This window comes from Schistocerca cancellata, chromosome 2, assembly GCF_023864275.1.
Source record: "Schistocerca cancellata isolate TAMUIC-IGC-003103 chromosome 2, iqSchCanc2.1, whole genome shotgun sequence".
Taxonomy (NCBI): domain Eukaryota; kingdom Metazoa; phylum Arthropoda; class Insecta; order Orthoptera; family Acrididae; genus Schistocerca; species Schistocerca cancellata.
In genome coordinates, this window is record NC_064627.1 from 143,961,414 (window position 1) to 143,986,854 (window position 25,441).

Sequence of the window (25,441 nt, forward strand, 5' to 3'; positions counted from 1 at the left end):
GTTAGTCAACGTCGTAGTCATCATGTCAAGACCAATGTTTGCCAAGCCAGATCAAAATGTACGGTTGCTGAACAACTGTCTATGTGCCAAGATATGCAATTGCTTCCTCTCTCCAAAAAAAGTATATACTGCTTATTGATTCAACAAAGTGTGTGTGTAGACAATCTTCCTTCCACTTGAGTGTTGTAGTCTGCCATCTTCATCCTCCTTGTTCCATATAGACCAACAAAAAAAAAATGCTCCTCACTTACTTTACCTCTTATCCACCAAAACTCCAATAATCATCATCACATAATCTTAATACTTCAATAATACCTCTTACTTCGATACATATAAACCTTATCATCAATACCATTTACCTTACCTCTTGTCCACCAAAACTCCAATAATCATCAACTTCACACAATCTCTATACCTCAATAATACCTCTTCAATACGTCGATACATATAAACCTTATCGCCAATATCATTTCACTTCCATAAAAACTCTTTCCTCTAGTCAGTCTCCTCGAACAAGTACAGATAAAATTCTAGTGCAATCTTCAATTCATCATCCCATACAATCCGAAGATACAATGTCCACACACAACCTCTGTGTAATCCATCTGACCCAAATCTTCTACTCATTATGAATTATAAAATACATTTTAGTTACCTTGTCCATCATTAAATAAAAGAAATGCATACATGACCTCTAACAGCCTTCAGTTTGAATAACTTTCAGTAAGTAGGTGCGAGTACGTAGTATGAAAGATCACATAAGACTTTGAGTGAATAAATCGTAATATTTCACAGTGTGTACACCACTTCAAGAATCATGGCAAAACAGAAGCAAACATGTGGAGTATTTCTTGTGTCAAGTGTCACTTGCTATATCAATCGCTCACGAAGAATGCAGTGTAATAACTGTCAATGGTCTAAACCTAGTGTTGGTATGTCATGTCGTTAGCTTCCTTCCTATTAGCATACATTTATATAGCTTCCATAAAACCTCCAGCTCATGTGACATCAATGAAGTTTCTTGTACCAATGTCGTTCGTAGAATTATAGCAGTTGATTTTCTTATCTCAAAATATAAGGCACTGAGCATAAGCAAAACATGCAATAGCGAGTAAATATACCAGTAGACAACAGAATGTTAACAAGTGGGTGTACCACAAGCCCTATAACGAGGCTCTGCCAAGCGAACAATTTATAATTAATACCATAGTGTGACCCAAACTCCATGTTCGTACACTGTACATCAGCATTTCTAAATACCAAAATAAAGAGTAGTTATCACAACAAAACAGAAATGTATAAATGTGCAATCCATACGCAAAGCAGCAAACATGTATCCTACATAATAAACAGGTCATTAGCATCATATCAGCATAATCAAACAAATGTTCATGTGTAATCTTAATAAGTAAACATGAAGGCGCAAGCAGATAAATCGCAAAGTATAACTTACATAAATAAGCACATCAGTACAATTAATCAGGTGACGATCATAATTTAAATAAATAGGCACAGCAGGCACATAATAAAAAAAAGGTGACATCAGTGAAAAAGCAGTGCAGCCAAGCGATGCATAATATACCTAATTAACAACCTTGTTCATTAATCAATCATTGTCAAAATCAGTAAATGTACGCAAGCACATCGCTTCACAAGTAAATTCATAGAACATGAAATTTAGCACAAAGTATAAATCACGTAATCGCGAGCAGCAAATTACGTCTAAAGTACGTACCTAAGGGGAAATATGTTACCTGAAAAATAAACTCAATTAATAGTTACCTTTTTAGTTTATTAGTTTCTTCTTCGAAATTACATTCTTCCTGAAAATTTCTCGATAGCAAGTCCTCTTAACGTCGGACACACACAGAATTTACCTGAAGGTCTTAAATATTTTATACAACCGTATCCTGAAAAATACTGAACGTTAATAACATAATTTATCAAGTCACTATAGCTTTATACTGAATTTAATCGGAGAAATTAGACTGTGTATTTGTTTACGGCTGTCAGTGCATTCGCACTGAGCGCTCGATCAGCTGTAGGTACGCGTGACGTAGGAAGTAATTGTTTGCGGTCAACGACTGTCTTGTGCGGTGCGCAGACTTGACTGTTGCTTTGTGTATGTGCCGCCGCCGGAACACGGCGCGGTATCCTTGTATTCTCTCCATGTTTACGTATAACTGTTGGTTTCTCGAAAGTATGTCATTCCACAAAAATTTTAACGTTACATATATGATGTATTCCTTTAGAGCGTCGAGATTTAAGAGTTTCTACTTCAACAGTGTTATCATGAATAATTTTGCGAACTCTATATGGACCGTTATAAAGCAGAAAAAATTTGCGACACAAGCCCTTTCCTTTGTGAGACAAACGATGAGACTTAATTAACACCTTTTGACCAACTGACAAGATTTTTAAACGACCAGGACGTTTAGCTGATTTCTCTCTTCTAGCAGCCGCAGATGCAATATTTCGTAGAGCCAGGTTGACAACTTCAGAATGCCGCAGTTTCCGTGTAGGCGGAAAAGGAACGATTTCAGATATGCGATTTGTCGGTGCTTTATTTTTTAATATCAATATAGGCGGTAAAGAAGTTGGATCATTAGGGAGTTCATTCAGAATGTTTTGAAAAATATGAAGATACTGATCCCAAGTTCTGTGATTCTGATGACAATAAAGACGACACAGTTTATTAATTTCCTTCATCCATCTCTCTGAAGCGTTAGATTGAGGGTGAAAAAGTGCAATGAAAATTGGTTTAATTTTACGGCGCCGTAGAGTACGAAGCCAAATTTTAGAACGAAACTGTGATCCATTATCTGATATAACCTTATCAACAGGACCCACTTCTTTAAGAAAATGTTTGATGAAAGCATTAGATACTGAACGAGCTGTTGCTTTGTGTAGAGGTGTAAAACACACATATTTTGATGTCAGTTCCACTGCTATCAAAATGTACGCAAAACCATTAGTAGAACGAACCACTGGACCGAACAAATCGACTGCAGCCATGTCCTTTAATTTTGCTGGAATGATAGGAAACAACGGTGCTCTGTGAGAAATAGTTGGCGGCTTAGCCTTTTGACATAATTTGCATTTGGCAAGAACAGATCGAATACGTTTTTCCATATTACTGAAGTAGCAATTTTCTCGTAATTTATGAAAGCATTTTCTGGGACCAAAGTGTGCATAACTGAAATGTGTATACCAAATCAATTTATTAACCCACTCATCAGGAATACAAACTAACCAAACAGAGTTGTCGACCGATTTTCGTTTAAAAAGAATATCATTGTGATATAATACTGTCTAATCGCTACGCTTTCCTTTCTCCTCCACTTCTCCTTAATGTCCTTCCAGATTGGATCCTTATTTTGCTCCTTAGCGATGTCCTGGAGCGAAGACGAAATAAAATTCTCAAACGCAACACCTTGAATATACATCAAACAATAATTGTTTCCTTTGCAGTCCTCCTCAGCACTTTGTTTCAAACACATAGGTGCACGTGATAAAGCATCAGCAATAATATTTGAAGAACCCTGTATGTAAACAATACTAAAATCAAATTCCTGTAGATACAACGCCCATCGTGACAATCTTCCATGTGTTAATTTTGCTGACATAAGAAATTCCAGAGCTCGATGATCGGTGTAAACCTTAGTATGTCTGCCATACAAAAATATGCGAAATTCTGTGAAAGCCCATACAACAGCCAAAGCTTCTAGTTCCGTAATCGAATAATTCTTTTCTGATTTAGAGAGAACACGACTTCCAAATGCAATAGTTTTCTGGACTACAACGCCGTTTTCTTCTATCTCTTGAAATAAGTGTGCACCTAGGCCTTTTTATGATGAGTCCGTCGCCAAACAAAAATCTTTAGATAAATCCGGATGTGAAAGAAGTGGAGCAGCAACTAAAGCATCACGAAGTTGTTCAAATTCTCATTGAGCTTCCTCATCCCAACACCAATTAGAATTCTTTCCAGACAGTTCACATAAACGAGGTGTGGCCAAATCTAACAAAGCGTCTAAGAAAATTACAGACACCAAGGAAACTACGAACATTACGTTTTGTAGTAGGAACAGCATAATTACGAATAGCGTCTAGTTTCTCTGGATCAGGAAGAATACCTTCTGTAGAAATAATGTGACCAAGAAATTTCACCTGAGAACGACCAAATTCAGATTTTTCCAAGTTCACTGTAATGCCAACTCTTGCAAAAATACGTAATAATGAATCCAAAATTTTGTTATGCTCACTTCAAGAACGTTTAGCAATAAGAATATCGTCAACATATGAAGTAATATTGTCACGAAGATAAACAGGTAAAATTTCGTTTAAACTACGAATGAACGCTGCAGAAGATGCAGTAAGTCCAAACGATAATTTCCGAAATCACTTTTGGGTAAAATAGTCATATCCGGTTATTTTTTACACGCTCTCTAGATAGATTGATCGTCGAAGAGTTGTTTTGATAGATGCAAAGAATAGTAAAAGAGCAGGCAGCAGTGCAGAAAACTAAAAGGGAAATATCACCACTACAGCTCGGGGCCCTGTGCACGCTACGGCACATATTCACTTAGTGTAGTGAATCCCCTGAGGACTTTAATAGCCGCACATAAATTCCAGTTTGTGACTTGGTGGCAAATTTGGTGGAAGTGCGTACATAAATTGATCTAACCATGAACATGGATGTATGTCGTTCTTAGAATTACGAAAGATCTTAAATTTCCGAACAGTCAAAAAGTGTTTATAGTCAAAGTTTTCTCCTCGTGGCGACAAAGACCTACCGCGTCTGTCCCAGTACGAATGTCGATTATTGTTAAGTTCGCGCGCCTGGCGCTCTCTTGTTGCTTCTCGTAAATGAAATAAATTACTTTATTCAAACCCCTCTGCTATCTGTGATTCTAAATTTCTTTTGCTGTCTTTTCCTACGATTTCGCCTTCTATATGTTTGACTTGCTTTCATAACGCCTCAAATTCCCTTTTAACGCGTTCATTAAATTTTCCCTGATTTTCAACATGCTTATTTATGTTCTGGTACTCTTCGGTTTCTGAAAATGGCAATGGAGCTGTATCATCTGAATCTCTGTCCCCATTTAAACTAAGACTTGTCAGTTTATCTGAGATCTCCTCAACTCTTTCCGATGACTCACCTATTTTTTTCTTTCTGTTTATTTACGTCTTCCGTAAGTGTCGCGACTCGGGTTTCGGTATTGTCACTTTTAGTAGTTAACTGTTCATACTGTTGTGTTAAGTTATTTATTCTGTCATTTGGTATGGATTCCTCGATTCTTGCAAATATTTCTTCCTTATCGTGTGCACGTTGTAAATTTAACTCTGAAAATTTTTGTGCTATCACGCGATCTCTTTCTTCCTGTTCTCTATCCTGTTCCTTTTGTCTAATCTCTACTGCAAATAATCTATTATTGTGAGAATTCAAAATCGGTTGTACTTCTCCTCTACTTTCTTTCTTTGATTCATTTTTCATGTTTTTGAAACATGTCCCTATTCGTGAGCTTAACCGTGTTGCCATTGCTTCCATCTCGGTTTTTAACCGTGTTGCCGAAGTTCCCATCTCTGTTTTTAATTCAGATCGTAACTGTGATCCCAGTGAGTCTAACCGTGTTTCCATTGTTCCCATATCTGTTTTAATTGTTCCTATATCAGTTTCTAACCGTGTTGCCACCTCCTGTGTGGGCAAGTTCGCCATGTCAACAATTTCGTCATTCTCACTATTCATCATTTTTGCCTTTTTCATCGATCGCGTAATCATTTACAAAACATGCAAAACTCGTCACTATACGAAAATTACACAGAATGACACTTTATCTCCAACAATACCATTCACACGAAAAGCTTTCCGACAAACACGATTAACGAAGAATTGAAATCTTCATAATTGCACAAAATTGTCAAACCCGTGTACTAGACATCAAAAATTAAATTCTGCAAAAATACCATTAGAAGAAAGACAAGACAACTACAAATGTTCAATTAGCAAATCTACACATGCAATATTCTATTACTACAAATTACTACAACAATACTACTGTCTGCTATTTTTACTATCAGAACATTCCAAGGGACGACCCGAAGCAGCGATCGCCACGTGCATGGGGGCTTAATTAAATATTAGTGCAAATAATTTTACTGTCTGTTCGGTTACGCAGTCTCGTAACCGGTTGGCCCTGACCAGTATTAGTACGCAATCTGACTGCATAGAATAACAACAAGAATGAAAGAAAATTTCCGTTAACACAATTAATTAATTAAGTCCCCAGCAACTATAAAACCTAGGAAACAAAACACAAGTGTAGCTGTTCTGTGTGTGGAAATGTGATTCAACGTACACATCTGCCACGGTTCTTCCTCAATAAGACCAGATATTTTAACCACCATTTATACTGAAGTAATTAAAAAAAAAAAGAAATACTATAATTGCACATAGAAACCAGAAATACAGTCTAATACAAGAACACGAGCCAGATGCTTTGTTGACTGAACCTGGGACCAAGAGGCATTATTGTTTAAGACATTGAAATAATAAAAAAAATGAATTTCTTACCTTCATATATATTGACGAAAAGCACACTCTGATCATTACAGCATCCCCAATCCAACAATATCTGGTGTCTAGCCCATCAAAACAATATGACAACAGCTGAACAAGCACTCTCCATGGGAACTTCTCAACAACGACTCACCACTGCTACGTCTCAACAAGCACTGCCTACTGCTACTTCTCAATAAGCACTGCCCACTACGACTTCTCGACAAGAATAGCCAGTGGCGGCGGCTGAATAATACTCTTTGGCGCAATCTCTGGCGCTGTGACCCAGTGTAGCCACCTTTCACAGTGCCAACAAAAAAAGTATGGAAATTAAGCAAATCAATCGTGGTTTGATGTTGGCCACATAAGAATCTCTTTGCACAAAAGAAAGTGAAAGCGGTACCTTTACTGGACGAACGTCTGCATTTCACCCACTCGCTAAATGCTTTTATTACACTTCAACTGGCAACCACATCGCTGTTTGTCCCAGTTATGCATCTGATACTACTGTTAACAACCTTAGGTATCTTCTTATTAAATATTACCAATTAGCGATGGCCTCAGGATAGTGGTTAAAAAATGGTTGAAATGGCTCTGAACACTGTTGGATTTAACATGGGAGGTCATCAGTCCGCCAGACTTAGAACTACTTAAACCTAATTAACCTAAGGACACCATGCACATCCATGCCCGAGGCAGGATTCGAACGCGCGACCGTAGCAGCAGCGCGGTTCGGGACTGAAGGGCCTAGAACCGCTCAGCCACTCAGGGTAGTGCCTTGAGCATTTAAACGCTACCTTGACAACAGATGTATTATCCCAAATACAGTGCAGTGATGAAGAGTCCTTACCTTAATCTTCTCGACCCTCCTGGCCATTCCCACGACGGTGAGTCCGTGTTTGAGCAGCGCCTGGACTATGGCAGCACCAATGCCTACACTGGCGCCAGTAACCAGTGCTACGCGTCCCTTGTATTTCTCGATGCCCATCGCTGTGTGAGCTAACTTACTGGCTCGGCTGTGAGATTAGCTAGACGAGTCGACGGAGTCTGCGAACCTCCCTGCGAGTACCAGCGATTTGGCGATTTAACGATAAGGGTATTACGCCACGCGTAAAGGTCAATGGTCCGTTTATCTCTGGAATTCTGTGTAGCCCGGCAAAGCAATCTTGTACTCTGTACACTCTTAAACAGATTTGCGTCAGGCGAAGTTCTTATCCTACGTCGTTGCACAATAGTTCAGTCACGACATACTAATTGTCTTATTTGACATATCATCGAGATACTTCGGTTATAAGGAGATGTAGAAAGATTTTACATAAGTGGGGGAGTAGCCATGTATGTGAAAAACGGCATCCCATTTGAGTCAATTGATGTTTCAAAGTACTGCACTGAAAAGGTGTTTGAATGTTGTGCAGGTGTGGTTAAATTTAATGGAGCTAAACTTCTAACTGTTGTTATTTATAGATCCCCAGACTCCGAGTTCACAACATTTTCGTTAAAGCTAGAGAAGGTTCTTGGTTCACTTTATAGGAAATACAAAAAGTTAGTTATATGTGGTGACTTCAATATTAACTGTATAAGTGATTGTGCGAGGAAGAGGATGCTGGTAGACCTCCTTAATTCATATAATCTTATGCAAACCGCATTCTTTCCAACGAGAGCGCAAGGGAACAGTAGAACAACCATAGACAACATTTTTGTTCATTCATCATTACTAGAAGGGCATTCTGTTAGAAAAAAGGTGAATGGCCTTTCAGATCATGATGTACAAATTTTAACTCTAAAAGATTTTTGTGCTGCAACACGTGTTAAATATAGTCATCAGGTGTTTAGGAAAGCTGATCCAGTTGCTGTAGAGACCTTTGTAAACCTTATCAAGGAACAAGAGTGGCAAGATGTTTATAGCGCTGATACAGTAGACGATAAATATAATGCTTTGCTTAAGATTTTTCTCGTGCTCTTTGAAAGTTGCTTTCCGTTAGAACGTTCAAAACAGGGTACTAGCACAAACAGGCAGCCTGGGTGGCTGACTAGAGGGATAAGAATATCTTGTAGAACAAAGTGGCAATTATATCAAAACGTTAGAAACATCTAAATGCAGTAGCCCATTATACACAGTATTGTAAGGTGCTTAAAAATGTTATTAGGAAGGCAAAAAGTATGTGATATGCAGCTAGAATAGCTAAGTCGCAGGATAAAATTAAAACCATATGGTCAGTCGTACAGGAAGTGGCTGGTCTGCAGAGACAGGTCGAGGATATAGAATCAGTGCGTAGTGGGAATGTCCGTGTTACTGATAAGTCGCGTATATGTACAGTATTTAATAATCACTTTCTGAATATAGCAGGTGAACTAAATAGAAACCTAGTCCCAACAGGGAATCATATAGCGCCCTTAGAAAAAAGTGTTCCGAGACTGTTACCTGAAATGTTCCTCCATGATACTGACAAGAGGGAGATTGAGTTAATAATTAAATAACTAAAGACCAAGAACTCATGGATATGACGGGGTATCTAGCAGAATACTGAAGTGTTGTTCTATGTATGTTAACCCAGTACTTAGCCATATCTGTAACTTTTCCTTTAGGAGTGGTCGGTTTCCTGACCGATTAAAGTACTCGGTAGGGCAGTCACTTTATAAAAAGGGAGACATTGATAATGTTGACAATTTTAGACCTATTTCTATGCCATCGGTGTTTGCTAAAGTTATCGAGAAGGTTGTATATACAAGGTTACTGGAGCATTTAAATTCACATAATTTGCTGTCAAATGTTCAGTTTGGTTTTAGAAATGGTTTAACAACTGAAAATGCTATATTCTCTTTTCTCTGTGAGGTTTTGGACGGATTAAATAAAAGGTTGCGAACGCTAGGTGTTTTCTTTGATGTAACGAAGTCTTTTGACTGTGTTGACCACAAAATATTACTGCAGAAGTTGGACCATTATGGAGTAAGAGGAGTAACTTACAATTGGTTCGCCTCTTACTTTAAGAACAGAAAGCAGAAGGTAATTCTCCGCAATATTGAGAGTGGTAGTGATGTTCAGTCCCAATGGGGCACTGTTAAGTGGGGCATTCCCCAAGGGTCGGTGCTGGGGCCACTGCTGTTTCTTATTTATATAAATGATATGCCTTCTAGTATTACAGGTGATTCAAAAATATTTCTGTTTGCTGATGACACCAGCTTGGTAGCGAAGGATCTTGTGTGTAATATTGAAACAGTATCAAATAATGTAGTTCATGAAATAAGTTCGTGGCTTGTGGAAAATAATTTGATGCAAAATCACAGTAAGATTCAGTTTTTACAGTTTCTAACTCACAATTCAACAAGAACCGATATTTTGATCAGACAGAATGGGCATTTTATAAGCGAGACGGAACAGTTCAAATTCCCAGGCGTTCGGATAGATAGTAAGCTGTTGTGGAAAGCCCATGTCCAGGAACTTGTTGAGAAACTAAATACTGCTTTATTTACCATTAGAACAGTATCTGAAATAAGTGACATTTCAACACGAAAAGTAGTCTATATCGCATATTTTCATACGCTTATGTCGAATGGTATTATTTTTTGGGGTAATTCTTCTGATTCAAAAAGGGTATTTTTGGCTCAGAAACGGGCTGTTAGAGCTATATGTGGTGTAAGTTTGAGAACCTCTTGTCGACCCCTATTCAATAGTCTGGGAATTCTGACATTGCTCTCACAGTATATATATATATATTTAATGTCGTTTGTTGTTAGCAATATTAGCCTATTCCCAAGAGTTAGCAGCTTTCACTCAGTTAATACTAGGCAGAAATCCAATCTGCATGTGGAATGCACTTCCTTGACTCTTGTGCAGAAAGGAGTGCAGTATTCTGCAGCATCCATTTTCAATAAGCTACCACAAGAACTCAAAAATCTTAGCAGTCGCCCAAACTCTTTTAAGTCTAAACTGAAGAGTTTCCTCATGGCTCACTCCTTCTATTCTGTCGAGGAGCTCCTGGAAGAGCTAAAAATTAAGCAAATTCCAGTGTTACATTGTTGATTTTCTTTATTTAAACTTACGACTTGTCACCTGAATATGTTTTTTTATATTTCATTTTATCTGTTTCTAATATCGTGGTATAATTTCATGTATTGACTCGTTCCATGACCATGGAGACTTCTCCTTAATTTGGTCCCACGGAACAATAAATAAATAAATAAATAACGAAATGTACCAGGGCCAAGCAAAAAGTAATGCAACACTTTTTTTCCCGGCAAATTTCAGTTGAAAAAAATGCGGAATTTGCTGTGGGACATCGTGGAATATTGCCGTTTCAGACCAGATTCGTGAAGTTCCTATAGGTGGCGGCGCTTTACGTAGCCTTCAAAATGGCGTCTGTCACGGAGGCGAGTTCCAAGCAGAGAGTTGCAAATGAGTCTATTTAGCTGGATAAACAGAGCAACGCATATATTCATAGGGGCTTTCAGAAGGAATACGGAGACCCGGCAGTGACAAAAGCACGGTGAGTCGTTGGGCGTTGCGTCTGTCGTCATCGCAACGAGGTCGAGCAGAACTGTCTGATCTTCCGCGAGCCGGCTGGCCGCACACAGGACTGTGACACTTGCAGTGTTGGAATGAGCGGACACTCTCGAGGTAATCGACGGATCACAATCAAGCATCTCTTATGGTAGTCCTGACATACTGTCACTAGTTGGGGTATTCCAAAAGGTGTGTTCCCCCCTGGGTTCCTCGCCCCCTCACAGAAGACGATAAGGAGCAACGGAGGCCCATCGGTGCTTGATTGCTTGTGCTTCAGGAGGCTCATTGTGACAATTTTTGTCGAACACTGTCCAGGGCGATGAAACATGAGTTAATCACTCCGAACTGGAAACAAAACGATACCACCTCTCCTCCGAAGAAAATGTTCAAAGCCGGAACCTCAAACGGTAAAGTCGTAGCGACGGTCTTATGAGACTCTGACTGGGATATTCTGTTTGATGCCCTCCCTCATGGTGCAGCCTGCAACTCCGAAACGTATTGTGCTACCCTCACGAAACTGAAGAAACGGTACCAGCGTTTCCATCGCAACAAAAATGCAAATTAACTTCATCTCCATGACAACGAAAGGCCTCACACAAGTCTGCGCACCCGAGAGGAACTCACAAAACTTGATTGGACTGTTCTTCCTCGCCCACCCTACAGCCCGGATCTCGTACCTCTCAAATTCTATCTCGCTGCCCGATGAAAGATGAACTCCATGGGGAGCAGCATGTGGATGATGGGGAGGTTACCTATGCAGCAAGGCTTGACTCCGGCGTCGACAACCAGAGTGGGTATCACGCGGGTGTGCAGTCCTGTCAGTAAGATGGCGCATTGAACGGCGATACTGTTGAGAAATAGGCTTCTGTAGCCATGAGACTAAGGAGTAATATGGGGTATTGGAATCGTCAATAAAAGTGTGGGGTCCTGCCCACTCGTCTGATATACGTTTCCTAAAGGATGCGGCGTTCTCGGAATGCTATACAATAGTTCAAGCAAATCACTTTATTTATTTATTTAACCTGGCAAGATTAGGGCCATCAGGCCCTCTTTTCCATCTAACCAGTCATTCTACTTATTTTACATTCATATGTTTTAGTAGGCATGTTAAATTACATCTACTACAAAAAATGAAATAAACGATTACAAAGGCACACCTGGAAAAATACATACGTATAGAGTTTATATTCGTAGATCATAAATTCAAATGGTTCAAGTGGCTCTGAGCGCTATGGGACTTAACAGCTACGGTCATCAGTCCACTAGAACTTAGAACTACTTAAACCTAACTAACCTAAGCACATCACACAACACCCAGTCATCACGAGGCAGAGAAAATCCCTGACCCCGCCGGGAATCGAACCCGGGAACCCGGACGCGGGAAGAGAGAACGCTACCGCACGACCACGAGCTGCGGACACATCATAAGTAGTGTTATAATTAGACATTATTGAAGAGACAGATTTTAGATAGGAGTGCTAGCAGCAGGGAGTATGAGGGAGACTGCTGGTCAAGTGAGGAGAAGAATAGAGACATGATGAAACATAATTAAGGAAATATAAAGGAAAAGAAGATTGCGTGGCTAATAGAGATAGATGAAGAGGAAGGCATCTCAGGAGCAAGATAGGAGATGCTAGATTTGCCATTTGACAGATGAGAATATTGGCCTTGTACATTAATTTTGTGGAGAACGTTATGAGGATGATAGTAGGAAATGCTTCACCTTCTTCTTAAAAGCAGCAGTGGATTGAATTTGGCGCAAGGTAAGGGGCAGTTTGTTCCAGAGGCGGACAGCGGCAACTGAGAAGGTGTTTGCAAAAGTTTTTGTTTTGTGAGTAGGCACAGTTAGGATGCCAAATAAGAGTGACCTCGTGTTTCGATTATGATGGCATGACAGGTTTTTAATCTCTGAAGCAAGATACTGGGGTGCTTGCGCTACGAGGAGTCGGCGAATGTTGCAGGTGTAACGCACACAGGCATTCATGGTTAGTTCTAGCCGTCTTTTGTTTTCACTACTCATGCCTTGTTGAATTACATCACAATAGTTTTTATTACAATGAAGAAGGTAGACAGATGGTTCAGATGGCTCTAAGCATGGCTCTGAGCACTATGCGACTTAACTTCTGAGGCCATCAGTCCCCTAGACTTAGGACTACTTAAACCCAACTAGCCTAAGGACATCACACACATCCATTCCCTACGCAGGATTCGAACCTGCGACCGTAGCAGCAGCGCGGTTCTGGACTGAAGCGCCTAGAACTGCTAGGCTACAGCGGCCGGCTAGAAGGCAGACAACACTTAACTTTGTATTACAAGAGCGTGTCGCAAGCGATGGGCGACAGCAAACAGCCAGGGTCTTTCTCAATATACTATGTCCATACAAGCAATGGATGTGGGTCACTAATAACTGCTGTCATAGTGCTCTCCTAGCGGCCGTCTAGCACTGTGTCCGAGGATGGCAGGAGCGGCACTTATATTCTCTTCTTGTAGAGGCCGTGGTCTAGGGGTAGCGTCTTTGATTCATAATCAAAACGCTTTCGGTCCCGGGTTCGATCCCCGCCACTGCCTAAATTTTGATAAATAATCAGCATTGGCGGCCGAAGACTTCCGGCATAAGAAGTCAGCCTCTTTCTGCCAACGGCCTTGTCAAAGAGGGCGGAGGAGCGGATAGAGGTTCAGGGCACTCTCTTGTCCTAGGGGTGGGAAATTGCCCCTAAAGGCGGAAGAATCAGCAATGATCAACGACATGAGGATGCAGAAGGCAATGGAAACCACTGCATTAAAGACACGTAACGTGTATCCACAGGACAAGTGGCCTGTAATTGAAGAAGTGTCATGATGATCTCTCCATTGGCAAAAGATTCCGGAATAGTCCCCCATTCGGATCTCCGGGAGGGGACTGCCAAGGGGGAGGTTACCATGAGAAAAAGATTGAATAACCAACGAAAGGATAACGTTCTACGAGTCGGGGCGTGGAATGTCAGAAGCTTGAACGTGGTAGGGAAACTAGAAAATCTGAAAAGGGAAATGCAAAGGCTCAATCCAGATATAGTAGGGGTCAGTGAAGTGAAGTGGAAGGAAGACAAGGATTTCTGGTCAGATGAGTATCGGGTAATATCAACAGCAGCAGAAAATGGTATAACAGGTGTAGGATTATGAATAGGAAGGTAGGGCAGAGGGTGTGTTACTGTGAACAGTTCAGTGACCGGGTTGTTCTAATCAGAATCGACAGCAGACCAACCCCGACAACGATAGTTCAGGTATACATGCAGACGTCACAAGCTGAAGATGAACAGGTAGAGAAAGTGTATGAGGATATTGAAAGGGTAATGCAGTGTGTAAAGGGGGACGAAAATCTAATAGTCGTGGGCGACTGGAATGCAATTGCAGGGGAAGGAGTAGAAGAAAAGGTTACAGGAGATTATGGGCTTGGGACAAGGAATGAAAGAGGAGAAAGACTAATTGAGTTCTGTAACAAGTTTCAGCTAGTAATAGCGAATACCCTGTTCAAGAATCACAAGAGGAGGAGGTATACTTGGAAAAGGCCGGGAGATACGGGAAGATTTCAATTAGATTACATCATGGTCAGACAGAGATTCCGAAATCAGATACTGGATTGTAGGGCGTACCCAGGAGCAGATATAGACCCAGATCACAATATAGTAGTGATCAAGAGTAGGCTGAAGTTCAAGACATTAGTCAGGAAGAATCAATACGCAAAGAAGTGGGATACGGAATGACGAGATACGTTTGAAATTCTCTAACGCTATAGATACAGCAATATGGAATAGCGCAGTAGGCAGTACAGTTGAAGAGGAAAGGACATCTCTAAAAAGGTCCATCACAGAAGTTGGGAAGAAAAACATAGGTACAAAGAAGGTAGCTGCGAGGAAACCATGGGTAACAGAAGAAATACTTCAGTTGATTGAGGAAAGGAGGAAGTGCAAACATGTTCCGGGAAAATCAGGAATACAGAATACAAGTTGCTGACGAATGAAATAAATAGGAAGTGCAGGGAAGCTAAGACGAAATGGCTGCAGGAAAAATGTGAAGACATCGAAAAAAAATATGATTGTCGGAAGGACAGACTCAGCATACAGGAAAGTCAAAACAACCTTTGGTGACATTAAGAGCAACGGTGGTAACATTAAGAGTACAACGGGAATTCCACTGTTAAATGCAGTGGAGAGAGCAGATAGGTGGAAAGAATACATTGAAAGCCTCTATGAGGGTGAAGATTTGTCTGATGTGATAGAAGAAGAAACAGGAGTCGATTTAGAAGAGATAGGGGATCCAGTATTAGAATCGGAATTTAAAAGAGCTTTGGAGGATTTACGGTCAAATAAGGCAGAAGGGATAGATAACATTCCATCAGAATTTCTAAAATCATTGGGGGAAGTGGCAACAAAACGACTATTGACGTTGGTGTGTAGAATATATGAGTCTGGCGATATACCATCTGACTTTCGGAAAAGCATCATCCACAAATTCCAAAGACGGCAAGAGCTGACAAGTGAGAGAAGTATCGCACAATCAGCTTAACAGCTCATGCATCGAAGCTGCTCACAAGAATAATATACAGAAGAATGGAAAAGAAAACTGAGAATGCGCTAGGTGACGATCAGTTTGGCTTTAGGAAAAGTAAAGGGACGAGAGAGGCAATTCTGGCGTTACGGCTAATAATGGAAGCAAGGCTAAAGAAAAATCAGGACACTTTCATAGGATTTGTCGACCTGGAAAAAGCGTTCGACAATATAAAATGGTGCAAGCTGTTCGAGATTCTGAAAAAAGTAGGGGTAAGCTATAGGGAGAGACGGGTCATATACAGTATGTACAACAACCAAGAGGGAATAATAAGAGTGGACGATCAAGAACGAAGTGCTCGTATTAAGAAGGGTGTAAGACAAGGCTGTAGCCTTTCGCCCCTACTTTTCAATCTGTACATCGAGGAAGCAATGATGAAAATAAAAGAAAGGGACAGGAGTGGAATTAAAATACAAGGTGAAAGGATATCAATGATACGATTCGCTGATGACATTGCTATCCAGAGTGAAAGTGAAGAAGAATTAAATAATCTGCTGAACGGAATGAACAGTCTAATGAGTACACAGTATGGTTTGAGAGTAAATCGGAGAAAGACGAAGGTAATGAGAAGTAGTAGAAATGAGAACAGCGAGAAACTTAATATCAGGATTGATGGTCACGAAGTCAATGAAGTTAAGGAATTCTGCTACCTAGGTAGTAAAATAACCAATGACGGACGGAGAAAGGAGGACATCAAAAGCGGACTCGCTATGGCAAAAAAGGCATTTCTGGCCAAGAGAAGTCTACTAATATCAAATACCGGCCTTAATTTGAGGAAGAAATTTCTGAGGATGTATATCTGGAGTACAGCATTGTATGGTAGAGGAACATTGACTGTGGGAAAACCGGAACAGAAGAGAATCGAAGCATTTGAGATGTGGTGCTATAGACGAATGTTGAAAATTAGGTGGACTGATGAGGTAAGGAATGAGGAGGTTCTACGCAGAATCGGAGAGGAAAGGAATATGTGGAAAACACTGATAAGGAGAAGGGACAGGATGATAGGACATCTGCTAAGACATGAGGGAATGACTTCCATGGTACTGGAGGGAGCTGTAGAGGGCAAAAACTGTAGAGGAAGACGCAGATTGGAATACGTCAAGCAAATAATTGAGGACATAGGTTGCAAGTGCTACTCTGAGATGAAGAGGTTAGCAAAGGAAAGGAATTCGTGGCGGGCCGCATCAAACCAGTCAGTAGACTGATGACAAAAAAAAAAAAAAAAAAAAAAAAGATGCCGCTCCTGTCGTGGTGCGGTCCTAGTCAGCGGGCTATTGGCTGACGTCGTACCACTGCCTTCTCTGCTCTTTTGTTCTTCATCTTAGTGGCGGCGCTTGTCGATATGACGGAACATTCCTCCCCCCCCCCCCCCAAAGCGACGAACCGTCGTCGTGTAGGGAGCGCGACCACGGCGAGGAAGGCAAGAGTTTGGACACCTCGCCGGACCGGAAGCTGTGGCTGCAGGGGACGCCAAGCTTCCGCTCGTGCCCCGCCGTCCGACCTGCGCTCTAGTGGAAACGTCTCCCAGAAAACGACCTCCTGATACCTGCAATCAGATGAAGAGGGCGGTGACTGTTGTGGTGTGGGTGGGTCCGGCTCCATCGGTAGGACGAGAGGGGGCGGGGGAGGCGAAAGCTCCGCCTCCAAGGGGTCGTCCTGCAGTGTCGTGATGACACCCTCCGGCTGCTGCTGTGGCCCTGCTGTTATCTTGGGGAAGAGACACTGCAAGATCGTCGTGCACATGACAGAGGCGAATTTGATTTTGACGTCGGCGCTGCAAGCCATCTGGACCTAAAATAAGATACTGAAAGGTGGCTACACTGTATGAAAGGTGGCTACACTGAGCCACAGCGCCAAAAATCGCGCCAGAGAGAGTATTGTTCCGCCGCCTCCACTGGCAGTGCTCATTGAGAGGTAGCGGCAGGCAGTCCTTGCCGAGCAGTTGTGGTGGACACTGCTTGTATCTGAAGTTGGAATGAGATGGGGTAGTAGTGAGTGTTTGTTCGATGTTTTATGCAGCTATGTGATGGGAGAGATAGTAGATGTTGTTCCAATGGAGATATTGTAATGACCTGAGTGCTTTTCGTCAATATAAATTAAGGTAACTAACTACTGTTCTTTATTTTCTTATTATTTGTGTGTCCTGAATAATGCTTCATTACAGGTTCAGTCAACAAAGCATCTGGCGTGTGTTCTTGTATTAGAGTGTAATTCTGGGTTTCTTGCACAATTATAGTATTTCCAATTTTCTTTTATCACGTCAGTATAAATGATATTTAAAAATTCTTGTCTTGTTGAAGAAGAACCGTGCCAAATGTGCGTTGAGTCACACTCCCACACACAGAACAGTTATACTTGTGCTTTGGTTTCGTAGGTTTTATAGTTGCTGGGGACTTAATTAATTAATTGTGTTAACGAAAATTTTCATTTCATTCTTTGTTGTCATTCTATGCAGTCAGATAGCGTAACAATTAGTTGTCAGGGCCAGCCGTTTACGAGACTTGCGTAATCGGACATACAGCGACAGGAAATTAAAAAAGTATTTGCATTTCATTTTATTAAGCCCCCATGCAATACATGCAAGCGCCAAGTCGACGATTTAGCTCGCCTCACCCCCACCGTCTGCTGCCGCTATAAACCCTGTAGAAGACACTATCCAGCGGCGCGGAGCCATACTTACGGCCTTTTTTCGGCGCCGGATGCTGAGGAGGGTGGAGCAGGTGGAGGAGTGTCCAATAGCGGCGGCAGTGGAGCAATTCCGCCGGCGATGGTCCATCTCGTGTGTGCGAACGATATGAAGCGAGAAACAGTTGTAGTGCTTGATCCCTGGTGTGTGCAGAGCGAAGTTTGTCCGTCTACTGCTTAAAGGGTCTGACAAATCGTTCCGCTTCGCCGTTTGACTGTGGATGGAACGGTGCACTAGTTAGATGCTGTGTGCCATTGTGTTTACAGAATGTTTCAGATTCATTTAACGTGAACCAAGATCCTTTGTCTGACACTATTACTTCAGGTAAACCTTCTGGGCATAAAATAGAATGCCGGCTGGGGTGGTCGAGAGGCTCTAGGCGCTACAGTCTGGAGCTGCGCCACCGCTGCGGTCAAAGGTTCTAATCCTGCCTCGTTCATGGATGTGTGTGATGTCCTTAGGTTAGTTAGGTTTAAGTAGGTCTAAGTTCTAGGGGACTGATGACCTCAGAAGTTAAGTCCCATAGTGCTCAGAGCCATTCGCACCATTTTTTGTTATACAGAATAAGCAAGTTCCTAACACCAGACGTGGCGCCCGAACAGGGACTGGACTAAAAACTAATTTGTTCTTTTTATTTTTCTTGCAATCATCTGGAGGAAATCAATTTTTGAAAAGTAGAGTCCAGCGCCTAATCTATCCATGAGGTCCCCGGGGCGTGGCAACGGAGAAGTATCAATCACAGTTTGTGGGTTGACAGTAGACTTAAAGTCAACAAAGAAGCGAATGCGACCTGTAGGTTTGGGGAGCAAAACCAGTGGACTTGTCCATTGACTAGCTTGTAAGGGCGCAATAAGTCCACTATCTTGCAATTCTTTAAGTTTTGCACCGACATTCTCCCGTAATTGAATGGGAACGGTTCTGGCCCGGCAAAATTTCGGCTGAGCATTGTCTTTCAGAGTAATATGTGGAACAAACTTGTTAGCCTTGCTTAATCCTCCAGAAAAAGAGTTCCGCGAATTCTCTCAGCTAGCTAGCGACACTGCCGCTTGCACTGAATGCAGACACTGACAACACATTGTCTTCAATGTTAAAAGCAAACAAGTCAAAAGAATCATGACCAAATATGTTCTTACACTCGTGTGATTCTAGCACTAAAGTCACTGTTCGCCTATGCGGTCGATTCATGGCAGGCAAAGTACATTTCCGAGTACGGGAATGTCTTGTCCGTTATCAGTCGTCACTTCCGTGCTAGTTTTAGATTGGTGTGGGGGGGGGGGGGGGGGAGCCTAACAGTTCATATGTGTGACGTTTGAGCAATGTGACAGAGGCACCCGTGTCCAACTGAAATTTCACACGTTTCCCGCAAAGAAGTAATTGAATAAAAACTTTGACTGTCGTGTCACTGAAGAAACGGCTCGAGTGACAGTTTTGCGAATTCCTGTTGCATACTTTGAATATACTGCGTAATGACATGGGCTTTATGACTAAAGTTTCGAGAGTGGGCTGAATGTTTGTTGCTTTGCAAACGTACTGATTGTACATGTCCTTTCCCACTATAAGCGTAACACTGAGCTTGTCGGGAGGGGCAGTGAATAACACCGAGGTCAAAACTTAATGCTGTTCGCCTGTGTAACTGCCTGTTTGGCGAACTGCTTACGCGGCGTTGAGCGGTGGTTTTGGCTTGGCTAACGCAAGCCGCAGCTGAATGGGCCGATCATGAACAAGGGACTCAACTCGACAAATAGCTGGCTGCTCAAATTTATCAGCCGACAGGGCACCGGAATCGTACTGATCTAGTATTTGCAAAAAATGTGTGTGCGAAATCTTTTGGGACTTAACTGCTAAGGTCATCAGTCCCTAAGCTTATACACTACTTAACCTAAATTATCCTAAGGACAAACACACACACCCATGTCCGAGGGAGGGCTCGAACCTCCACCGGGACCAGCTGCACAGTCCGCGACTGCAGCGCCTCAGACCGCGCGGCTAGTATTTGCACTACCTGCTGTAATGATGGATCGGACTGTTTCAAAATCTCTTCTCTGAGTTTTACGTCAGGTACATTGTACACGATCGCATCACGCGACTTGTGAATATAAAGCACCGCAAGCACATGTTGTGGTTGGCAGGAGAGCCAACACCGTGTTGCTAGAGGAAGCCGAAAGGCACGCATTTTAGGTCACGCAGGCTGGCGTGAAGTCTGGAACAGGCTGTTCGAGATTCTGAAAAAAGTAGGGGGTAAGCTATAGGGAGAGACGGGTCATATACAATATGTACAACAACCAAGAGGGAATAATAAGAGTGGACGATCAAGAACGAAGTGCTCGTATTAAGAAGGGTGTAAGACAAGGCTGTAGCCTTTCGCCCCTACTCTTCAATCTGTAGATCGAGGAAACAATTATGGAAATAAAAGAAAGGTTCGGGAGTGGAATTAAAGGTGAAAGAATATCAATGATACGATTCGCTGATGACTTGCTATCCTGAGTGAAAGTGAAGCAGAATTAAATGATCTGCTGAACGGAATGAACAGTCTAATGAGTACACAGTATGGTTTGAGAGTAAATCGGAGAAAGACGAAGGTAATGAGAAGTAGTAGAAATGAGAACAGCGAGAAACTTAACATCAGGATTGATGGTAACGAAAATGAAGTTAAGGAATTCTGCTACCTAGGTAGTAAAATAACCAATGACGGACGGAGAAAGGAGGACATCAAAAGCGGACTCGCTATGGCAAAAAAGGCATTTCTGGCCAAGAGAAGTCTACTAATATCAAATACCGGCCTTAATTTGAGGAAGAAATTTCTGAGGATGTACATCTGGAGAATAGCATTGTATGGTAGAGGAACATGGACTGTGGGAAAACCGGAACAGAAGAGAATCGAAGCATTTGAAATGTGGTGCTATGGACGAATGTTGAAAATTAGGTGGACTGATAAGGTAAGGAATGAGGAGGTTCTACGCAGAATCTGAGAGGAAAGGAATATGTTGAAAACACTGATAAGGAGAAGGGACAGGATGATAGGACATCTGCTAAGACATGAGGGAATGACTTCCATGGTATTAGAGGGAGCTGTAGAGGGCAAAAACTGTAGAGGAAGAGAGAGAGTGGAATACGTCAAGCAAATAATTGAGGACGTAGGTTGCAAGTTCTACTCTGAGACGAAGAGGTTAGCACAGGAAAGGAATTCGTGGCGGGCCGCATCAAACCAGTCAGTAGACTGATGACCAAAAAAAAAAAAAAAAATGCTGGAGTGACTGGGAAACGTGCTGGGCCGCCACTGGCGCCATTCGAGAAACTGGTGCTAGTTCTTCTATTAAGATTCCTGTCAGACAAGTCTGATGTCGTCTCCACAGTTTTAACGTAGTGCTGATATATAGTGCCATCGCTCGATAAAAAGGGAGGGTAAGGGCGTCGTATCTTACTTTACACAGTAGATCTGCAGTCACAAAGGAACCGAACGCCGCCAGCATTCGTCGTGATATCGTCACCTACATTGGGAGTACTTGAGCAAACTGCGGAATTCGTGAATCAAATGGCTCAGAGCACTATGGGACTCAACTGCTGTGGTCATAAGTCCCCTAGAACTTAGAACTAATTAAACCTAACTAACCTAAGGACATCACACACATCCATGCCCGAGTCAGGATTGGAACCTGCGACCGTAGCGGTCGTGCGGTTCCAGACTGTAGCGCCTTTAACCGCTCGGTCACTCCGGCCGGCCAATTCGTGAATCGCTTGGAGTTTGGATCGAGTGACATTTTTACCATTAACTGTCAGGTACCACGTTGCACGTGTCTCTGTGTCTAAGGAAACGTGGTGTCACATACGAGACACGCTGGATCATGTCTAATGCCAGTGTGATGTTCCCTCTAACACCCGTCCCGTCCCTTATGCTTTTACGCTGCTGTGCGACATATGTCGTTGGTAAAGACAATACCTAGGCATTTCAAGGTATCCATGAGCCGTAAGGGTGCTGCACATTCTTCCGTTAGTCCAACACCAATATTCGTCGCTACAGACTTTTCCGTTCGTTCCACATTCTAAATCTACAATCTAAAGCTACACTCATATCGTTTTCATTTCGTACGATCAGCACCACGACAGGAAGAAGATGCTATGCAAATGATTAGCTTTTCAGAGCATTCACACAAGGTTGGCGCCGGTGGCGACACCTACAACGTGCTGACATGAGGAAAGTTTCCAACCGATTTCTCATACACAAACAGCAGTTGACCGGCGTTGCCTGGTGAAAGGTTGTTGTGATGCCTCCTGTAAGGAGGAGAAACGCGTACCATCAAGTTTCCGACACTGATAAAGGTCGGATTGTAGCCTATCGCGATTGCCGTTTATCGTATCGCGGCACTGCTGCTCGCGTTGGCCGAGATCCAATGACTGTTAGCAGAATATGGAATCGGTGGGTTTAGGAGGGTAATACGGAACGCCGTGCTGGATCCCAAGGGCCTCGTATCACTAGCAGTCGAGATGTCAGGCATCTTATCCGCATGGCTGTAACGGATCGTGCAGCCACGTCTCGATACCTGAGTCAACAGATGGGGACGTTTGCAAGACAACAACCATCTGCACGAACAGTTCGACGACGTCTGAAACAGCATGGACTATTACCTCGGCGACCCTGACTGCGGTTACTCTTGACGCTGCATCACAGACAGAAGCGCCTGCGATGGTGTACTCAACGACGAACCTGGGTGCACGAATGGCAAAACGTCATTTTTTCGAATGAATCCAGGTTCTGTTTAGAGCATCATGATGGTCGCATCCGTGTTTGGCGACATCGTGGTGAATGTCCATTATAATTATCCGGGCAATTATGCCGGGGTCGGTTGATGAATTCTGTGTCCGACTGCGGGAGACATCTTCAAGGCGGTCCGTAGCTCGATGGAAGGTCCAACACACCCACTGGCTCGCTACTGACTGCCACTAAATTCCGAGTCCGCGCGCTCCCACGCCGCGGCGTGACGTCACGTGTTTTGAAAACGTCAGTGCAATTGGCCGCTGTACGTCGCCGTCGATCGCCGTTGCCATCACCCAGTAGTGGACGGGTGGTATACATCTTCTTTAACACCGGCATCCATATACCGTTTAATTTCACGCCCTCCTCCTTTCGGTTGAAATTATTTGGGTGTTTAGAGATTTAGATTGCCTCCCTGTAGAGCCTTTCGTAATATCCGCTTGTGGCCGCTAGTACTTGCGAATATAGTGGTTCCCTGGCTGGAAAGCATGCTCCGCAACAGCTGATCGTTCCGTTTCTCCTCTTCTAGAATTTCCCTTGTGCTCTTCCAAACTTTTAGAAACAGTTCTTTTAGTGGTACCCACATAAACATCTCCACAGCCGCATGGGATCCTATACACTCCAGCTTTTCCAATGGTTTGCGAGCGTCCTTGGCAGGCTTAAGGTATTCCTGTATCTTCCTGGTGGGCTTGTAAATTACGGTAATATTCCGCTTCGTCAAGATCCTCCCTATTCTTTCCGTTACATTTTTAACAAACGGCAGGAAAACCTTAGATTTTGCAGTAGCCTGTACGTCAGTATGATTTCTGTTGTGGACTGACAAGGCAGCCAGTCCACAGTGACGGGTAACCGAAAGGCACGCGTTTAATTCACGCAGGCTTGCTTAAGTCTGAAACAGGATACGTAATGAATGCTATAAAGAAAAGTACGTAGCTGCTGGAATACTTAACTTTAATCCATCATTTGTATACAGCATTCTTGATGATACAAGTGAGACTCTGTCTAGAAATGGTTAACGGCGCCTTGCTAGGTCGTAGCCATGGACTTAGCTGAAGGCTATTCTAATTATCTCTCGGCAAATGAGAGAAAGGCTTCGTCAGTGTAGTCGCTAGCAAAGTCGTCCGTACAACTGGGGCGAGTGTTAGTACGTCTCTCTAGACCTGCCGTGTGGTGGCGCTCGGTCTGCAATTACTGACAGTGGCGACACGCGGGTCCGACATGTACTAATGGACCGCGGCCGATTTAAAGCTACCACCTAGCAAGTGTGGTGTCTGGCGGTGACACCACAATTTCTGCGTGGCTGCCTCAACGCACGTTCTATTTCGGCGGACGAATATCCGTTCATCATTAGTGCATTGTGGAGATGTTCCATCTCAGCGTCGAGCAACTCAGGTTCACAAATATTTCTAGCTCTGTCCGCTAACGTCTTGATAACACCCCGCTTCTGTTGTCTCTCTGGCTCCTCTTCTAATATTTGGGAGTTGTCAAGTTCTTCAAGTCGCTCTTGACGTATGTTTTGTCGAGACGATGGTGTTCTGGATGAGGAGTCTCGGAACCCTATGTGAGGTGGCCGTCTTCCTCGGTCGTGTCTCGATCGTCGACCTGCATACGTATTAAGGAGTCGTCCAACAGGGTTAGACGTCGTTTCTTGCGCCGTTTCCGAGACAGTTGCTTACGCGTGTGCATTTCCGTATCCGAATGTAGGTGAGTGTCTTTGTCATCACTGCAGTCGGACACGAAGGCAGACGTTGGCCCTGTTCGATTGTTGATGTCCATTTGTTCACCCTATCTCTGTACTGGTGGTATCGGTCGGTGTTGGTCGGTGGGGAGCGTCGCCGGCGTCACCATGCTCGTGTTGTGATCCGCCGTCGTTGGTTTTTCGACTGGCTTGTCCAGCTATTGGGCGCTGTCACTGTTCGGTGGGGCGTCCTTCCGGAACACATTTGCATATGTGAGAAGGAGGGACGTCGCCACAGGTGTTGCTACAGATTCACCTGTCAGTATATGTGCAATTCCTCGTTGGAGACACGCTGGTCGAACATGGCCTTCCTGACCACAAGCTGAGCAAGTTTTCGGCTGACCGTCGTAAATGACTACTGCTCTGCAGCCTCCAATTGTGAGATAAGACGGCACATGTTTTGATAGCTCTATGCGTATTTGTCGCACACCATTAAGTACCGGGTATGTGGTAAAGTTTGTCCATTTTTCTGCTATGTTACTAAGTACCCGTCCGTAGGGTCGTAGCGCGTTAACCAGCATCTCAGCCGGAACCTCAAATGGTATTTCAAATACTCTTACAGTTCTCAATGCAAGTCCCGTACGATCAATTGCTACCATACCGACATGGCCGTCTGAATGTTTAAA

The 25,441-nt window shown here is 42.9% G+C and overlaps 1 protein-coding gene across 1 annotated transcript in view; it reads right to left on the reverse strand.

The window, feature by feature from the left end:
* The window catches only part of LOC126161430 (farnesol dehydrogenase-like), a 163,869-nt gene that overhangs the window by 65,442 nt on the left and 72,986 nt on the right, over positions 1-25,441 (reverse strand). The window lies entirely within an intron of this gene.